The sequence below is a fragment of the Carcharodon carcharias genome, chromosome 28 (genome assembly GCF_017639515.1).
Source record: "Carcharodon carcharias isolate sCarCar2 chromosome 28, sCarCar2.pri, whole genome shotgun sequence".
In the NCBI taxonomy this organism is placed as follows: Eukaryota; Metazoa; Chordata; class Chondrichthyes; order Lamniformes; family Lamnidae; genus Carcharodon; species Carcharodon carcharias.
In genome coordinates this window covers 15,104,082-15,124,149 of record NC_054494.1, presented here as the reverse complement: position 1 = coordinate 15,124,149, position 20,068 = coordinate 15,104,082, and the positions used below count along the sequence as shown (strand labels likewise).

The window sequence follows — 20,068 nt, the reverse complement described above, 5'->3', positions numbered from 1 at the left end:
CCTACAGCTTGGAGACAGATGTGCTACTGACTGAGCCGCTGAAGCAGCTAAAGCTGTTCCCTTGATTCAACTAATCTCATTCATTTCACTAGCCTTAAATACAGCTGGTGGTATGAAATACGGCATGCTTCGAATCACATAACTGTCCTTTATCGAGTTCTATTTGTACAGAATAATGCTGCAGCTCTCAAGGGAGCAAACTGCTTGATTAGCAGGAAAGGCAATTGGCTCTCAGCACCTCTGGATCATTTGGGGAGGGTGGGGAGGGGGAGAGACAGCCTCGTTCCCGATCCCTGTCCAGTGATTCTGACTGAAAAGTGTGTCTAAGTGGACACCGTGTGAGGACAGGAGCAGGACTGGCCCCCAGGGTTGGCAACCCAGTAGCTATCGGGCACTCGCTTGCAGAACCTCACTTCAGAATGGTCACTGGGCAAAGAGCCAGCGCGGCCAGAACTAAACAGGATGCTCCGAAGGAGCAACTGGCACAGGGTCAAGTGTCAGGCTTACGAGCGAGACCTGGGCACAGGGTCAGGTGTCAGGCTTACGAGCGAGACCTGGGCACAGGGTCAAGTGTCAGGCTTACGAGCGAGACCTGGGCACAGGGTCAGGTGTCAGGCTTACGAGCGAGACCTGGGCACAGGGTCAAGTGTCAGGCTTATGAGTGAGACCTGGGCACAGGGTCAGGTGTCAGGCTTACGAGCGAGACCTGGGCACAGGGTCAAGTGTCAGGCTTACGAGCGAGACCTGGGCACAGGGTCAAGTGTCAGGCGTACAAGCAAGACGTCCTGCCACACGGGGCTGGTTTTGAGTGGTTCACTCCTCGATGCCAAGCACGCTGGCCTGGGAGGGGACGCTGCCTTTCTGGGAGACTCCCAGGAGGACCAGCGGAAACACATTTTGGGATGCCCTCAAAGGAAGGGGGCCGAAGTGCCTGCCGACCCCTGGGCGACCCCGGTTTGAGGCGGGTCAGAATGGAGAACGCGCGATCGGGTAGGCACTGAACACATCGGGAGGCTTCATCAAGGGGGCGAGCAGGGGGTGGAGTCAAAGTGTCAGAGGGAGGGCGCAAACCTCCAAACAGCATCCCCCCGTCTACCCGACCCCTCAAGCACCACCTGCACCCCAACCCCGGCCACGAATCTGGGCCTGCACATCGTGCATCGGACTTCTCAGCCATCTCGCAACCCCATCGATCCCCCCCCCCACCGGAGTGAGAGCAACTCATCCTCAATCCCCCGAGGGACTGACCGCACAAGGGAGAGAAAACTCCCAGTAAATCATTTCCGATCGAACCTCAACCTTCCCGGTAAGTCAGGTATCCCGATGGGGGCGGGGGAGGGGGTGGGGTGGGGGTGGGGGTGGGGGTGGGGGTGGTGCAAACAATTCCAAACCAAGAGTAGCCAGCCCGCCAAGTGGGCAAATTATTTTAAGTGAGATTTTACGAATGAATTAGCAAGAAACACAGCATCTCAAAGGGGTTAAAATACATTAGTTCAGTCAGAGGTGCCTCATGACATGCTGGGCCCTGTTACTCCCCCACTGTCAGGATGAACATACAACATTTATCTGCTTACTGCACTAAGAGTAGAGCACCTTGAATTATTCTCAGATTTGCTTTGTTTCCTCTCTGCAGCCATATCCTCCTTGTACAAAGCAGAACCTTTTTGCATCACTTCCTGTGACTCCCCGAGGGAGGAGAGCAAGTGATCAAGTCCGTCGAGCCTCTCCCCGGCCCGGCCACAGCTCTGCGGTGCACTGGGAGGGCCCTGTCCGAACAGGCCCTCGGCCTACTCCATCCCGTCAGTGGTCTTTCAGGAACCCCCCCCTTGGCTGGCATTCGGGGTTTTTTGTTTCCGCACTCGCTAGCAGCACAGCCCTGACAGGCCTGTTCCCCCCACTCCGGTTGCTGCCACAAGCAATTGCAGCACATCTGGCAGCCAGATGGCCCAAGGGTTTGACCGAGTGCTACTTAAAAGGCCATGCATAAACTCAACAGGATAAGGCACTGCAAGCCTTCCTGACCAGCCAGGAGTGCTTGTCTCTGCATCTGCCTCTTTTCTGCAACTTTAAAACTCCACAAAGGTGGACTTTAAAAGATGGGCATCCATTTTACCACATTTGTTGACACTCCAACCTCTTTTCTGAAAACAGGAGTGAGTCTGAGGCTCAATTCTAGGGTTGCCAACCCTCCAGGATTGGCCTGGAGTCTCCAGGAATTGAAGGTCAATCCCCAGGACACTACTGTGTGCAACCCTGGAGAAAGATCATCGGGACATTAAAAAAGATTGTTTTTCTTTGTCATTTTCTTTGTCAGATATAAAAATATTAAAAATGGGAAATAAAGGCTGTTTGGCTGACAGTCAAGCGTCGTCCAATTGGGTAATGAGCCTTTTGGCTTTCCAATTGGCGTAGGAGGGCAGAACGTCACAGGGATGGATGTGTTGGCTGACTAATGGCTGGAGTGTGGGGTCAGGTCATGGGATGAAAGCTCCAGGAGTACATTTAATCACAGTTGGCAAGCCAACAATGGCAGAAGTTTGAATCGCACTCCTGACATACCCAGTGAATGGAGATCGGATGGAGCTCCGGCCCCAAACTCTGGCGTTGACGGCCATTGGGATACTAACCCCTCCCGCCTCTTCCTGCACCTCGAAAACGTTAAACCTGCCAGCTGTTTAGGTCTGGCTGCCCTATCAGCTGGCATGGTTCCGACCATGGACGGAGGGGTCATGTCCCAGCCCGTTAATCTGCTTGCAAATCCTTCCACCACCTCACCGGCAGGAAGAACAAGATGACGCGGAAAGCGTTCAAACCTACAGAAAACACTGACCTCCACCTCCACCACATCCACCCCCACCCCCACCACCAGCCCCCACCCCCACCCAGTCAGTTGGGTTCAGTTCCACGGGAACCCTCTAGTACCTCATCTTAAAAAAAGTAATCGTTCCTCATCTATGAACCTACACATTGAGTAGGGTTTGGCTATTTGATCACGTGGGGCATCACAGGCAAGTTGCCTCTTTACCTAACTCAAAACGTACACTTTCCAGTGGGAGTCATCACAGATCAATCAGGCAGTTCAGCCTCAGCCGTCCCATCCGAATGGAGTTAACTCCAACAAAGGCCGGGGAGGGAATCTGGCTGTTTCTTCGTCTGTGCGTCTCACTTCTGAAAGGGACGGTAGGCCTTGCAATAGAGGCGGCCATATTCCAGCCAGGGTATGCTGGGATTAGGTACTCACTTATCAAACGGCAGGTCTGTCAGGGACAGGGTTCAAACTTCTGACTGTGTCCACCTTGGCTCGTGGGTTCGAGTTCCACTTCAGGGACTGGAGCACAAAATTTAGGATGACACGCCAGAGAGAGCACTCCACTGCTCCGATTTTCCGATGAAATGTTAAACTGGGATTCCGCTTGCCCTCTCAAGTGGACACCTAGGATCTCCATGGCTCTAATCCACAGAGTTTTCCCTGCGGCCTGACAAATATCACTAATATTACTGTATCTGCAACATTGCTGCATTAGGAGAGATGGTAGCGTAGTGGTAAGATCACTGGACTAGTAAGTCCAGCGACCCTGGTTAATGCTCTGGGGGCATGGGTTCAAATCCCACCACGAATTTAAATTCAGACAATAAATCTGGAATAGAAAGTAAATGATGGTAACTATCATTGATTGCTATAAAAACCCATCTGGTTTACTAATCCCAATCTGGCTTACGTGTGACTCCAGACCCACAGCAATGTGGCTCACTCCTAACTGCCCCCTGAAAAAGCCTAGCAAGCCACTCAAGGGTAATTAGGGATGGGCAATGAATGCTGTCCAGAGACACCCACATCCCTTGAAAGAAATAAAAGAGGAAACGCAATTACTTGGTCATTGAGCTAATTACTGTATGTGGGATCTTGCTGTGTGTGAATTGGCTGTCATACATTACAAACAATGATTATGCATCAGGAGGATATCACTGGCTGTGAAATGCTTTGGGATATACTATGGTCATGGAAGGTGCTTTGGAAACACAAGCTGTTTCTTTTCTGACATCGCTGCACCTTTTTCTATCCAGCTACAATCACCATTTTCATTGGCAACAAAACTTCCATTTATTTAACTGCCTGCAGCAGTGAAGAAATCTGCGCATGAGAGGTCATCAACGATAGCTTCTGTACATGCCCTGTCAGAGACTTTGCATGCCTGTCAGCATCTGTGCTTAAAAATAAGGATTAATTGTTGCCACAGATACATAACTGGACACCAAATGAGGACATAGGAACAGGAGGTGGCCATTCAGCCCCCTCAAACCTGTTCCATCATTCAATTAGAACATGGCTGACCTTCTTAACTCTATCTACCTATCTTGATCCTGTACCTTTTAAAATCCTTACCAAACAAAAATCTACCAACTGCAGTTCCAGCTTTCACTACTCTGTGTGGAAAAGTGCTTCCTGACATCACCCCTGAATGGGCTAGCTCTAATTTTAAGGTTACACTCCCTTGTTTTGGTCTGGGGGAATTGGTCCCTCTCCATCTACCTGATTAACGCTCAGTTATCATCGTCGTGGGTCTTAGATGTGGTTGTCCAAGGTTGGGGTTTACAGATCTGCTGGAGACAAGGATGTTGGTAAACTTTACCTTTTAGTGAATGTTCTACTAAGTACAGCACAAGACTTAGCGCTGGGATCTACATAGAACAATCACTGAGTCAACCATTTTCTCTTCTGGTCATGGAGACTCTGAAGCCCCTGTAAGAATTTCTGTTATGTCACCAAGATGGCCATGAACAGGCTGTTGTCATGTGATCTTACATCACGAATGATGACTATTAACTTATCTAACATTAACCCTTTACACTGCAAACGCATTTAACCATCTTAACCACGTCTTTAGATCACCCCTTCATCTGCTTTACACAAAGGAGTACAGATGCAGATTTGATTTTGCAACCACCCCCAAACCTGTCCCAACCCAGTTTAGTGGGGTGCAACTGTGATCGTCATTGCCCCTTAAGCGAGGCCCCCCCCTCCACAACCCCCACAACCCCCACCTCAAACATTCACACCCTATTAGGGAAGAGAATCTTTGTTAATCTTTGGAATTCACTACCACGAGAGCAGTGGAGGCTGAGTCACTGAACAGATTCGAGGCTGAGTGAGGCAGATCTTTGACTCAAGGGAGTCAAGGGTTATGGGCGATAAGCAAGGAAATGGGGTTAAAGCGGCGATCAGATCAGCCATGATCTTATTGAATGGCATTGCAGGCCCGAGTGGCGCAGCTATTTCTTATATCCTTATGTTCAAAAAAGATCATAGCAAAAGATTTAATGTGCAGCCTCTGTGTAGATCATTAATGTTTGTCTTTAGTGGGCACACAGGGAGTTACAACTGGGGCAGTAAAAAATTCATGAATATACTTTTCCAAAGTTGAGAGAGTTAGACTGTGTGGAGAGTTTTGCACCTACTTTAAGGTTGCTAATCCTCCATGATTGCCCTGGGTGGGGGGGGGGGGGGGTCTTTAAGCATGAATTTTAATCTTCACAACACTTCTACCATTAATTTAGGAGAAGGAGAATGGTGGTGGTGGGGGGGTGGGGGGGGGTGCGGTATGGGGGGGTGCTTTTCTTTTGTTTATTATTGAGAGAAGTATTGGAGATGGAATAAAAAGGTTGTTTGAGTGACATCCGATTGGGTAATGAGAAGTTTGCTCGCTTTCTGATTGGCTGCGGGAAGGGGTTGGGCCGGGGGAATGGACATGTTGGCCATTGGCGGGAGGTCATGTGATGAGGCCTCCTGGAGCGCGTCCAGCCCGAGTTGGCAACTCTTCACCTCCTACCAATCCGGCGGACGGGTTTCTGAGCCTGCACTGAATCTGTTGCCACTTTGCTTTTGTCTGAAGGCCCCATTCGTGGCTGTAGCCTTCAGAAAACTCTTTCACTTTTTCATTATAATGGACCGAATTTGCCTTTGAAATGAGATTCCCCAAAAAAAAGAACCCTTCGCCTTATTGCAAGGCAAACAATAGGAGACCATTTTAATTCCAATCTGGTTCTCCTAACACACATTAACTACACATCAGTGCATAAATACTATAAAGCCTTTAAAGGAGAGATAGACTTGTGGGGCAAAGGTCATCGCCATGGTCACCAAAAACATTAACATTTTTTAAAAATAAATACGTTTTGATATTCTTAAAGCAGCGCAGAGGATGATAATCTGAATTCAATTAAAAGTTGATTACTCTCAACACTGACGAAAAAAAAAACAGTAAACCAACACAGGAAACAATGGTGAAGGGATTATCATAACTGTGTCAGGCAGGTGGAGTTTCACTGTGTGGCATCTGCTTTGCACAGGAGCAGGAAGCAGTGCAAATCTGTTCAGCTAAACCACAATCTGATCCTAACTTCAGCACAGGATATTCTGAGTAAATATTAAGGCCTGCAGCACGATGCTCCCTTCTGTACTGGACCCCCGCTCTTCAAATATTAAAGGCTGAATAAATTCAGCAACTGCTCACAGCCCTTTCAGAGCGAATCTCGTAATCAATGGTATTTTTTTTAAAGAAGGGCAGTTCATTGCATTTCCCCTTAGCTACCCCACCACCCCCTCCACCCTCCCCCCCACAACCTCCACCATCGCCACCTAAATTGGTGACTGGCTGGGGAATGTTAGCAGGTCTCCTGTACGGTACATAGGGTGACCCACCCTCCAGCGCCTGGAGTCTCCAGGGAGACAAGAAAAATCACCAAATTAAGCACAATGAGAACAGTTGAAAAGTAGGCTTTGCAATATTTTAGATTCACAGAAATGATACGATGCAGAAGGTGGCCTTTCCTGGGATGGCGGGACTGACATATGAGGAGAGATTGAGTCGGTTAGGATGATATTCGTTGGAGTTCAGAAGAATGAGGGGGGATCTCATAGAAACCCATAAAATTCTAACAGGACTAGACAGGGTAGATGCAGGAAGGATGTTCCCGATGGTGGGGGAGTCCAGAACCAGGGGTCACAGTCTGAGGATACGGGGTAGACCATTTAGGACTGAGATGAGGAGAAACGCCTTCACCCAGAGAGTGGTGAACCTGTGGAATTCGCTAACACAGAAAGTAGTTGAGGCCAAAACATTGTATGTTTTCAAGAAGGAGTTAGATATAGCTCATGGGGTGAAAGGGGTCAAAGGGTATGGGGAGAAAGCGAGAGCAGGCTATTGAGTTGGATGATCAGCCATGATCATAATGAATGGCGGAGCAGGCTCGAAGGGCCGAATGGCCTACTCCTGCTCCTAGAACCATAGAAAAGTTACAGCACAGAAGGAGGCCATTTGGCCCATCTTGTCCATGCCAGCCCAAGGACGCCCAGGTGCCCTTTCTAATCCCACCTTCCTGCACCCGGCCCATAACCCTGCAGCTTACAGCACTTAAGGTGCAGATCCAGGTACTTTTTAAAAGAGTTTAGAGTTTCTGCCTCTACCACCAACTTGGGCAGTGAATTCCCACTACCGTCTGCGTAAAAAAGCTCTTCCTCATGTCCCCCCTACACCTTCTGCCACTTATCTTGAATCTATGTCCCCTGGTTCTAGAATTCTCCACCAATTTTATCCTGTCCACTCTACCTATTCCCCTCATAATTTTTTACACCTTAATCAAGTCACCTCTCAGCCTTCTTTGTTCTAAGGAAAATAACCCCAACCTATCCAATCTCTCCTTGTAGCTCCTAGTTTCTATGTTTCGGCCCATCATGCCTGTGCCAGGCCCATGGGTGGAGATATCCAATTAGCCCCATTCCCCTGCTCTCTTCTGCATAATTTTGTTTTCCACCTCCCGTCCCTGTTTCCAAATTCCGCTCGAATCTGTTTATTGAACCTGTTTCTGCTTGCTTCCTGGCCATCTGTCACAGGGTCTGCTTCCCTCCGCCTTCACAGCCGCCAGTTGACCCATCCATTGAAGGACTTTGCTGCGGTGGGAGTTCACCGGCGGCTCTTGCTCACCATGTCTCAGGCTGCCGCCAAAGTAGGTTTATGGGGGTTTTGAGTGATGTAGGGCTGCCACCCTTCACGTCACCCTGTTTTAAGCGCCTTGCCACTGCAGCCCATGACCGTTCATTCAACAGGAGAGGCCCTGCTTATTTTGAAACTAGCCTCCATACCTAGAGGTTGCTCTGGTTACCTGCCACTCAGCTGGTAGATGCAGCTTACCCCTACCCTCTCAGGCAGTGCATTGCAGATCACAATAACCCGGTATTAAGAAGATGCTTCTCCATTTCACCTCGACTTACTTTGCCAATCGCTTTAAATCTGTGCCCTCGAGTTGCCAACCCGTCTGCCACTGGTTCTGCCACCAATCAAAACCATTCATTATTTTGAACACCTCTATCAAATCTCCCCTTCACCTTCTTTGTGCCAAGCAGGACAAGGCCAGTTTCTCTAGTCTCTCCACATAACTGAAGCCCCTCATAGGTGATACCTTTCCAGTAAATCCCCTCTACATCCTCCCCAAGGCTTCACATCCTGCCTAACCAGTAGTGCCCAGAACGGAATACATTATGAGGTCTAAGCAGTGTTCCCTAAGGGTTTGGTATAACCTCCTTGCTTTTGTACACTACATCCCTATTAATAAAGCCAAGGAGCTCATAACCGTTTTTTAAACAGCCTTCTCAACTTCAAGGGTTTGTGCACATATATCCCCAGGTCTCTCTGCTCTTAGGTTCTGATGAAGAGTCAAAAGGACTCTAAACATTAACTGTGTTCCTCTCCGCAGATGCTGTCAGACCTGCTGAGTTTTTCCAGCTAGTTTTGTTTTTGTTTCAGATTTGCAGCATCTGCAGTATTTTGCTTTTACCATTTTAAAATTGTACCATTTCATTCATATTGCCTCTCCTCATTCCTCCTATCACAATTAACCATCGTCCACCACAGCTCTCTGCTCAACGCCCTTAGCCAATGTTGTACCCATGTTGCTATGGTTCCTTTGAATCACAAAGGCTTCAGCTTTGCTAACAGTCTTTTATGTGGTACTTTGTCAACCGCCTTTTCAAAGTCTATACACACATCCATTTGTATCATCTGTTCCTGGGATGTGAGCAACACTGAAAGCTTAGTGAAGAAACAATCACAAGATGGGACTGGAGTTACAAACAGACCAAGTCAGGTGATGGTGCTGGGTTGTAGGTCCCCTTCCCTGAAGGACATTAATGAACCCGTTGGGTTTGTGATCAATAATCTGGTACAGCCAGCTTATTGTCACGGTGCCATCTGAGCTCAGGGGATTGAATTTTTCCCAGGGAGGCTGAAGTCCCACCTTCGGAACCAAAAGCAGGAGCTGACTGCCCCCCTCCCCTCCCCCCCCACCCAGTTCATCGGGTGCCAGGACCCTGCAGTACCATCTTGCCGGGAGTTGCCATTAACAGGCGTGCTCCAAGCAGAGGGCAGGCAGTTCAGCCGCCTCGACAGCACCACAGTCGAATAAGAACATAAGAAATAGGAGGAGGAGTAGGCCATTCGGCCCCTCATGGCTGATCTGAATGTAACCTCAACCCAACATTCCTACCTGTGGGATAGAGAATTCCAGACATTCACTACCCTCAGAGAAGAAATTCCTTTACAGCTCAGTTTTAAATGAGTGTCCCCTTATTCTGCAGTTATATCCCCTAGTTCAAGATTCCCCCATTAGTGGAAACATCTTCTCAACATCTACCCTGTCTATACCCCTCAGGATTTTGTACCTATCAATAAGATCACCCCTCATTCTTCTAAACTCCAATGAATAAAGGTCTAAGCTGTTTAGATCTTCTTCATAAGTCAGCCTCTTCATCCCAGGAATCAGCCTAGTGAATCTCTTTTGAACTGCCTCTAATGCCAGTATATCCTTTCTTAGATACGAGGACCAAAACTGTACACAGTACTCCAGCTGCGGCCTCACCAACACCCTGTACAGTTGTAACAAGACTTCCCTATTTTTAAACTCCAACCCCCTAGCAATCCAGGCCAAATGGGCAGCACCAAGAGCAGGCGGGGAAGTGGGGGGTGGGGTACGAGGGGTGGGGGGGGGAAGGCCCTCTGTGGGCCGTGGAGCATCTGTCAAGTACTTTCATGACAGAACCTCCAGGACCTGAGTCCGATTTTCTGAGATTCCTTGACCAAACCTTTGGTCTCCCTTCCTAATCTCCCTTCCTAATTTCCTGCCTTGGTGGCCATTTTCCTTAAGACAATTTTTTTATGCTAAAAGCTCCTCATCGATGGAAGCTTTGGCTGATGATTTACAGGGAGAATCCCTTTTAAATCATCATCTGAAATTTAAATTTTTCATATCGTTGTTTCTATACTTGTTAATGTCACCTGTTTATAAATGTGCAGGATAAATATTGCATGAGTCACAACCATTGTCTCTTTATCTTTGAAACAAATGCAAGTCGAATTCAATACGATAAGTACTGGCATCTGCATTGTAACCTTCCCATGTTATAAACACTGATTATATTGAAAATGCCAGTTTTGCTCGGATAGTCCTGCAGCTTAACTGTTGAGGATTCAAGTCACACTCACAGACTTGAGCACATACCATCAAAGTGTCATTATGTACAGGAGGCGGCTATTCAGCCATAAGAACATCAGAACTAGGAGCAGGAACAGGCAATTCAGCCCCTCGAGCCTGCCCCGCCATTCAATACCATCATGGCTGATCTCATTTCGGCCTCAACTCCAATTTCCCGCCCTCTCCCCATAATCTTTCAACCCGTTACAAATTAAAAATCTGTCTACCTCCTCCTCAAATTTATTCAGAGTCCCGGCATTCACTGCACTCTGAGGTAGTGAATTCCATACATTCACGACCCTTTGAGAAAAGTAATTCCTCCTCATCTCTGATTTAAATCTACCACCCCTTAGCCTAAAACCATGGCCTCTCATTCTAGAATGCCCCAGAAGGGGAAACATCCACTCCCCGTCTACTTTGTCTATCCCCTTAAGCATCTTATATACCTCAATTAGATCTCCTCTCATCCTTTTAAACCCTAGCGAGTATAGGCCTAAACTGCTCAATCTCTCCTCATAAGACAAGCTCCGCACCTCTGGAATCAATCTAGTGAACTTCCTGTGAACTGCCTCCAGTGTAAAGACATCCTTCCTCAAGTAAGGGAACCAAAACTGTGCACAGTACTCCAGGCGCAGTCTCACCAATGCCTTGTACAGTTGCAACAACACTTCCCTATTTTTATACTCTATTCCTTTAGCAATAAATGCCAAAATTCCATTTGCCTTCCTTATTACCTGCTGTACCTGCATACTAGCTTTCAGTGATTCATGCACGAGGACACCCAGATCCCTCTGCACTGAAGTTTCTCTCCATTTAAATAATAAGTCGCCTTTTTATTCTTCTGACCAAAATGGATAATCTCACACTTATCCACGTTAAACTCCATCTGCCAAATTTTGGCCCATTCACCTAACCTGTCCATATCCATTTGTAAATTTTTAATTTCAGAAGATTTTACTACTTCCATTTAAGTCATGTTAACCCTGTGAGTACTGTTGTGCGCTGGTACCCTATAAGAATTAATTGCCATCCTACAAAAAGTAGAACTCCTTCAGAATGCTGCTCTCACAGCATTCAACCTATTGAAACCCTTCACAATTTTAAAAACCTCTTTTCATTCTTCCTTTACTGTTCTCTGGTGGAAATAGTTCCAGTCTTGCAAGTCTCTCCGAGTGAGTATAGGTTCCAATCCCTGCCGTTGCCCTAGTAAATCTGTACTGTAGCCTCTCAGTGGTTCCTGTGATGTTTCCACTGTGGGCTGCCCAAAGCACTTCATCCCTCCAACCACCTGTAAATGTATAAAACTTACAGCTTGTTGCATAACTGATTTGCCCCCATCTTTTTCTGCTTCTCCTTTCCTTCTTGCTGATCTCCAACACAATAAATGCACTTTAGCTCCTTACCCAAGCACCAGAACAGGAACAAAACCCAAGAATTCTTCCCGTTCGATGACTCGTCTATATTTAGAAAATTGACTATTCATTTAATCAATCCGTAAAAATGGACTTTGATTTTCTTTGGCAGTTGAATCAATTATTCAACAAAGCAATTGGTTATTTACCTGTCAGCGAACCATTCCTAACAAATTGATTATTTATTTTATTTAGCCGCTCGCATATATATCAGTACAAAAATAAATGGGGCTTTTTGTCGTTAGGACATTATAGTTTGCAGGGCGATACGTTAGAAGTTTTTCAAATGAAAGGAAGAGCCAAGACAGATAGAAGCAGGGTGCTTCCAGTACATGATGGGGGTCAAGGACAAGGAGGCATAGATACAAGATTAAATATCAGATTTAGAAAAGGACAGCAATAACTTCCTGACTCAGAAAGCTGTGAGGCTGTGGTTTTCACTTCAAGGGCTAGCGGTTCAAGTAGAAACTAAGCCAATATTCAAAATTAGATTGGACGAAGGCCAAGGGATTGAATGGAAGTGGGAACAGGGTGGGTAAATGTGATTACAGCTATTGCCCACATGGAAGGTAAACACCAGCATGGGTTGGTTGGGCCAAAGGGCCTGTTTCTGAGGCAGGTTAAACTGTTATGAAATACAGATGATATGTGGTCACCACATTACAGGAAGGACATAATTGCTCTGGAGAGAGTGCAGGGAAGATTTACAAGAATGTTGCCAGGGATTGAAAATTGCAACTATGAGGAAAGATTCGATAGGCTAGGGTTGTTTTCCTTAGAACAGAGGAGGCTAAGGGGCCACCTAATTGAGGTGTACAAAGTTATGAAGGGTAGACTGGAAAGACCTGTTTCCTCTAGCTGAGGGGTCCATTACCTGGGGGCATAGATTTAAGGAGATTGGTAGCAGGATTAGAGAGGACATGAGGAAAAAGTTTTTTCACCCAGAGGGTGGTGGGTGTCTGGAATTTACTGCCTAAGTTAGTGGTTGAGGCTGAAATGCTCAACACACTTATAAGATAAAAACAGAATTACCTGGAAAAACTCAGCAGGTCTGGCAGCATCGGCGGAGAAGAAAAGAGTTGACGTTTCGAGTCCTCATGACCCTTCGACAGAACTACAGTTCTGTCGAAGGGTCATGAGGACTCGAAACGTCAACTCTTTTCTTCTCCGCCGATGCTGCCAGACCTGCTGAGTTTTTCCAGGTAATTCTGTTTTTGTTTTGGATTTCCAGCATCCGCAGTTTTTTTGTTTTTAACACTTATAAGATACCTGGGTCTGCATCTGAAGTGCTGTATCCTGCAAGGCTACAGACCAGGAACTGGAAAGTGGGATTAGAACGAGTGGCTAGTTTTTTTTTTTCTTTTGGACGGACTCGAAATGTTAACTCTGTCTTTCTCTCCACAGATGCTGTCAGATCTGCTGAGTTTTTTCCAGCAATTTTTGACTGGTACAGATACAATGGGCCTCTTTCTGCACCATAACTTTTCTATGGTTCTATTGATTCATTTTGTTATATTCACTCACTTAAGTAAATCCATTTGACAATTATTAATCTGTCTGGGGGTCTGAGGGGGAGGGATAGAGTCGCTAATCCTCCAGGATCAGCCTGGAGTCTCCAGGGATTGAAGATCAGTCTCCAGGACACTGCTGTGTGCTACCCTGGAGAAAGATCATCGGGACATTTAAAGGATTTTTTTGCCATTTTCTTTGAACATTTCTCTTTACCAGATATAAACATTTTGAAAGATGGGAGAAAAAGGCTGTTTGGCTGACAGTCAAGCTTCATCCATAAGACCATAAAACACAGGAGCAGAAATTAGGCCATTCGGCCCATCGAGTCCGCTCCGCCATTCAATCATGGCCGATAAGTTCCTCAACCCCATTCTCCCGCCTTATCCAATTGGGTAATGAGTCTTTTTGCTTTCCAATTGCTATAGGAAGGCAGTGCGTCACAAGAATGGATGTGTTGGCTGACTTAATGGCTGGAGAGTGTAGACAGGTCACATGGTGAGACCTCCAGGAATACATTTAGTCACAGTTGCAACAGGGCACTTTTCCCTCTCCAGCATCCTTTCTTATGCACTTCCGATACCTGATCATCCTCTGGCTTTTCCAAACGACCACCTGCTAATATGGAAGCCTGGAAGGTAGGCCCATTTGGCTACAGGCAATGGAGAATATCATATGGGAAATGATGGACAGGAATAGGCCAGGTGGTGATCAAGCCTGCCCCACACCTGGATAACCACGGCCCGACACATATGGTAGTATTGTGGTAACATTACTGACGAATGCTTCGGAGATACAAGTTCAAATGCCGCCATGGCAGCTGGGAGATCTAAATTCAATCCATAAATTTGAAACTTTTTAAAAATCGCCTCATTAAAAATGATCACAAGACTACCATTTCAGCACATCTGATTCACTGAAGTTCTTCAAGGAAGGAAATCTGTCATCCTTACCCAGTCTGGCCTACACGTCATTCCAGATCCACCACAAACATAACTGACCTCTGAAATGGTCCAGGAAGACACTTAGCTGTATCAAACCACTACAAAGGAAAACACTGTGGGTGTACCCACACCACATTAACTGCAGTGATTCAAGAAAGCAGCTCACCACCAGTTTCTCAAGAACAATTAGGGATGGGACTTTTTCTTAATTCATTCATGGGATGTGGGCGTCACTGGCTAGGCCAGCATTTACTGCCCATCCGTAATTACCCTTGTTCAGGTGGCATTTAAGAGTCAACCGCATTACTGAGGGTCTGGAGTCACATGTAGGCCCAAACCAGGTAAGGTAAAAGGACACTAGTGAACCAGATGGGTTTTTACAGCAATGGTTTCATGGTCATCATTAGACTTTTAATTCCAGATTTTTACTGAATTCAAATTTCACCATCTGCTGTGGTGGGATTCAGACCAGGGTCCCCAGAATATCACCCTGGGTCTCTGGAACACTAGTCCAGTGACAATACCACTATGCCACCACCTCCCTCATACAGATGCTGGACTTGCCAGCAACGCCCACATCCCATGAACAAAATAAAAGCTTCCTACCCCTCCCCAATCCACAGCCAGGCACTCCACTAGGACAGGCTAAAGACCAGGAGACAAAAACACAGCCTCAATAACGGGGAAAAAAATATTCTCCAACCCTATTGAGGGGATTGAAACCAGTCCAGGAGCTCACATTAACCTTGTGAATGTTATCTGTCAATCCACTCACCTCTTGTATCATTTAATCTCTGCCCCATTCAAGAATGTGTCCAATTTTCTTGTTAAGACAAGGTCAACAATCACTATACCAGTCAGCAATGTGCGGTTGGGGCTAGTTACTCTGGAAAAAGACTTTCCTTACATTGATCCCATTCCTACTTCTGCACAGTTGAACTGCCTTCCCCCCTAGTCCTCTCTAACCTGTTAAACTAGGGTTAAAACCCATCTGGTTCACTAATGTCCTTTAGGGAAGGAAATCTGCTGTCCTTACCTGGTCTGGCCTACATGTGACTCCAGACCCACAGCAATGTGGTTGACTCTTTAAATACCGTTTGAACAAGGGCAAATAGGGATGGGCAATAAATGCTGGCCTAGCCAGCGATGCCCACATCCCCCTGAACGAATTTATAAAAATGTAATCTAATGGAACCCAAGCTCAATTCTTCAACCAATGCACACACTTGTCTAACAGGAGTGACCAGGGCATGATCAGGGACTGGAAGCCTGGCTTATTTTAACCCCCAGCTTCCTAACCCACACTTCCACTGAGGCCAATGAGACTTATATTTGCACCAACACAGGATGTGGCCATTGCTGGCTGGGCCAGCATTTATTGCCCATCCTAAATTGCCCTTGAGGAGGTGGCGGTGAGCCGCCTTCTTGAACCCCTGCAGTCCATGTGGTGCAGGTACACCCACAGTGCTGTTAGGGAGGGATTTCCAGGATTTTGACCCAGCGACAGTGAAGGAACGGCCGATATATTTCCAAGTCAGGATGGTGAATGGCTCGGAGGGGAACTTCCAAGTGGCGGTGTTCCCATGTGCCTGCTGCCCTTGTCCTCAGCTGCAGACTTGGGTTTGGAATGTGCTGCTCCCTTGTTATATTCTTATGTTCTCACTGCCCCACTGACAGCACACATTGACCCTCAGACCAGGCAAGTCAGACCCAGTCAGCAAGGGTGAAATCTGCACACTTGAAAGAGGGAAACAGCTCATATTTTGGGTGTGGCCATTAATCAGAACAGGAATCATGGAGAAGGGAGAAATCCTTTGTGGGGCTGAGAAAAACAAAGTGGGGAGGGAGCAACAAATTATTTAGAACCTTTGCATGCTCAGTAAAGACATGTCATATTCATAACTTTACACCTGGACTGGGCTTGTACAGAAGCTTCTGGAACTGTCTTTTATTTGTTTAAAAAGGACGTTTATATACTGTTAAAATAGTGGCCACGGGCTCAGATGACAGTTGCTTATTCAACATAGACTACCAAGCTTCTGAAAAGCTCTAACTGAATCATTGTGGGTTGGGGACTTCCCCCCCACCACCCCCCCCCCACCACCCCCAACCTGGAATGGACACACCAAGAGAAATGTTATCCATGGAACTCATACACTTGTTGGACCAACACCTAAAGACTATGGAGTTTCCGGACTGCCTAGCTCCATGTTTCCTACTGGACAGAAGGGAACATCGAAATTCAATGGCCATTATCAACTTACAACTGTATCACGATGGCCTCCCGCGTCCAAACTAGACTTGATGGGCCTCGGAAGTATTAACCCAGTGGTCATACGATCAAAGCTGGCTTCAGGGACTGCACCCTTATTAACCCAGTGGTCAGCCAGCTTGAGAACCAGACTCTGAAACTAGCTGCAAGTCATCAAGCCGCCAAAGTACTTAACCTGTTTCACCTGAGAACCAACCTCCTAGATATTTGACAGTTTTAAAAATCCTCATAGCCTGCGGTGAACCCTTCACATTACAAGACCCTCATTTCAACTTTAAAGCACTGACTCCAATCAAGAAACCACAAGCCTGCCATGTGTGAGACCAGAAATCATAAATCAGAGACTGAATTAACTGTAATCAGTAAAAGTGCACTCTCTTTATCTGTATCCAATCTGTGTGTGTGCGAGCATGAGACCAAGTGTGTGATGTTGTGTTAGTTTGGGGTAAGTATGTGAGAATAAATATCCTTCTTTATTTTAAACTCACAAAAGCTTGCTGCTGAATTGTTTGATTGAAATACATACTCCAAGGATAAGAAAAGACACACCTCTTTCCATACTGCCGTGTTCAGAATGCCAAGTAAAAGAACAGATAATATTCTGCCCATGACAACTTGTATTCCAACGCTCTGGAAGGGCCCTGACCAGAGGTGTTACCCCCTCCCCCTCTTCTTTTTCAGAGGCTGAGAGACCTGCCATGTACTTCCAGCATTTTCTCTCCTTATTCATATCCAAAATCTGCCCATTTGAGAATGTGGAAATAAACTGCATAAGTCCCTGTGAAAGTTGTTTCAGCAAAAAGACGTCATTTTTTCCTACATATAAACAGGGAGCTCAGCCAATGTTTCCAGTAAAACTGTCAAATGACTTGACTTCATTTATTTAAAACACCTGAACCTTTTAGGTTGGAGTTAACTTTGGCTTCACTTCTGATATTTGATCTATAAAAGACTATAAAAGCAGGCCTCTGAACTTTACAAATTTGACTAATTTGTTAACTCTTAACAATGAAAACAGTGCACTGAATGCAACTAAAGGAAACGGGCCCTATTCTGTTCAAACAGGAACGAAAGGCTTACATTTATATAGCACTTTTCACGAGTGCCCAATGTCTCAAAGTGCTTTATATACTTTAGTGTAGCCATTGTTGTAAGGTAGCAAACGCTGAGCACAGCCAGGTTTTCTTCTCTGTCGATGCTGCCAGACCTGCTGTGTTTTTCCAGGTAATTCTGTTTTTGTTTCATATAAGTAGCAATGTGATAATGACACCAGATAAACAGTTTCTGTGATGTTGATTAAGGGGTAAATATTGGTCTGGACACCAGGAAGAACTCCCCTGCTATTGAGAATTGCTGACAAAGAACACATGTTGTCAAAGCTTTTCGTCTTGCACTTATCAGGCCAGTTCGCAAGAGTACCAAATGGAAAGGGGACAATTTATACTGTCATAGCGACAACTTCATGAATAGAGCTCGAGCCATTTGCTCACCATGCAAGCTTGATGCTGAAATAGGGGCATCAAAGGCATCCTGCAGGATAATGGCCACCCTGATCAGATCACTTCATGCTGTTTCTCATACAAACTCATGAATGGGCCTAAGGCCGACACTTTCAGCCCTGAAAGGTGCCCAGTCTCCTCAGATTACCCTGGAAGGGCAAGGCATCTCAAAAATTTGAGCAACAGGTGAAGCTAGCTGTTTCACGCTGCTACTACGCAGCAGCAACACGAGTGGTGTTCACCACTAACAGGATGCTGTCATCAAATCAGAAAGACGTTCTGCCTATCAGACAAATGAGTAATGTGGTATATGGATTTCAGTGCTGGTGTGACACTCGGTATGTAGGCTGTACATCCCAAAGGCTGGCAAATTGTATAAACAGCATGTCCCTTCGGCTGTTCACAACAGGCAAGGCCCAGACTGTACCTAACCACCTATGCTTGCAAAACTCAAACCATAGTGTCCAAGATTCTATGATCAGACAACATTTGCCAAACAATCCTGAGTGTGCCAAGAATTACACTGACAACCAATTTAAGATTATCAGTCAGGCTCGCTGTGTGGCTCACTTACACATGCTAGAAGCTACATATATTGATGGACAGGTCCTTGTCCTTTGCAAATAGAAAGAATTTGTACACACTGCACCTTTTCAACTAAACAAAACAGGCGACAGCCATTCTCTGGTTCATTCCCCAGGGCAATGCCTTGACCAATCAGAGTCAACCTGCCTGGTTTAAATTTAAACAAAGCTTGGAAGTTAACTGTCAGTCATCAGTTAACTGGTATATTCCCCATGGCAAAGCCTCTACCAGAGTCCATTCCTCAACCAATCAGCGCTCTCATGCAGTATAAATCGTTCTTTTACTACTGGCATTCTTGCGAATTGTCCTGATGAATGCAAGTCAAAGAGTTTTGACAACTTGTGTCTTTTTTCAGAAATACTAAGTTCTGAACTACCAAATGACTATCACCTGCTGTTCTTCAAAATAGTAACTGGGAACAGGCAGATGGGACCTCGGTTGAACAGCTCATCCAAAGGTCAGCACCTCTGGCACTGCAGCAACTTTCCAGCCAAGCAATGGAGTGTCAGGCTTGATTTTTGTGCTCAGGCCCTGAAATGGAACTTTTGTTGGGAGGGGGAGACAGTGGTGTAGTTGTTACGTCACTGGGCTAGTAATCCAGAGGCCCAGACTAATACTTTGGGGACACCGGCTCAAATCCCACCACAGCAGCTGGTGGAGTTTAAATTCAATTAATAAATCTGGAATATAAAGCTAGTCTCAGTAATGGTGACCATGGAGCTATCATTGATTGTTGTAAAAACCCATCTGGTTCACTAATACCGTTTAGGGAAGGAAGGAAACCTGCTATCCTTACCTGGTCTGACCCACATCGAGGTGTACAAGATTATGAGGGGCATGGACAGGGTGGATAGGAAGCAGCTGTTCCCCTTAGTTGAAGAGTCAGTCGCAAGGGGGCATAAGTTCAAGGTGAGGGGCAGGAGGTTTAGGGGGGATGGGAGGAAAAGTTTTTTTACCCAGAGGGTGGTGACGGTCTGGAATGTGCTGCCTGGGAGGGTGGTGGAGGCGGGTCGCCTCACATCCTTTAAAAAGTACCTGGATGAGCACTTGGCACGTCATAACATTCATATGGGCCAAGTGCTGGTAAATGGGATTAGGTAGGTAAGTCAGGTGTTTGTCACATGTCGGTGCAGATTCGATGGGCCAAAGGGCCTCTTCTGCACTGTGTGATTCTGTGACATATGTGACTCCAGACTAGCATGGCTGACTCTAACTGCCCTCTGAAACAGGCTAGCAAGCCCTCCAGTTCAAGGGCAATTAGGGATGGGCAACAAATGCTGCCAGCAATGTCCACATCCCATGAAAGAATCAAAAACCTTGTGA

The 20,068-nt window shown here is 46.3% G+C and overlaps 1 protein-coding gene across 2 annotated transcripts in view; it reads right to left on the bottom strand.

Annotated features, from left to right (window-relative positions):
* Nucleotides 1–20,068, bottom strand: part of LOC121270895 (paladin-like) — a 260,286-nt gene that overhangs the window by 203,174 nt on the left and 37,044 nt on the right. The window lies entirely within an intron of this gene.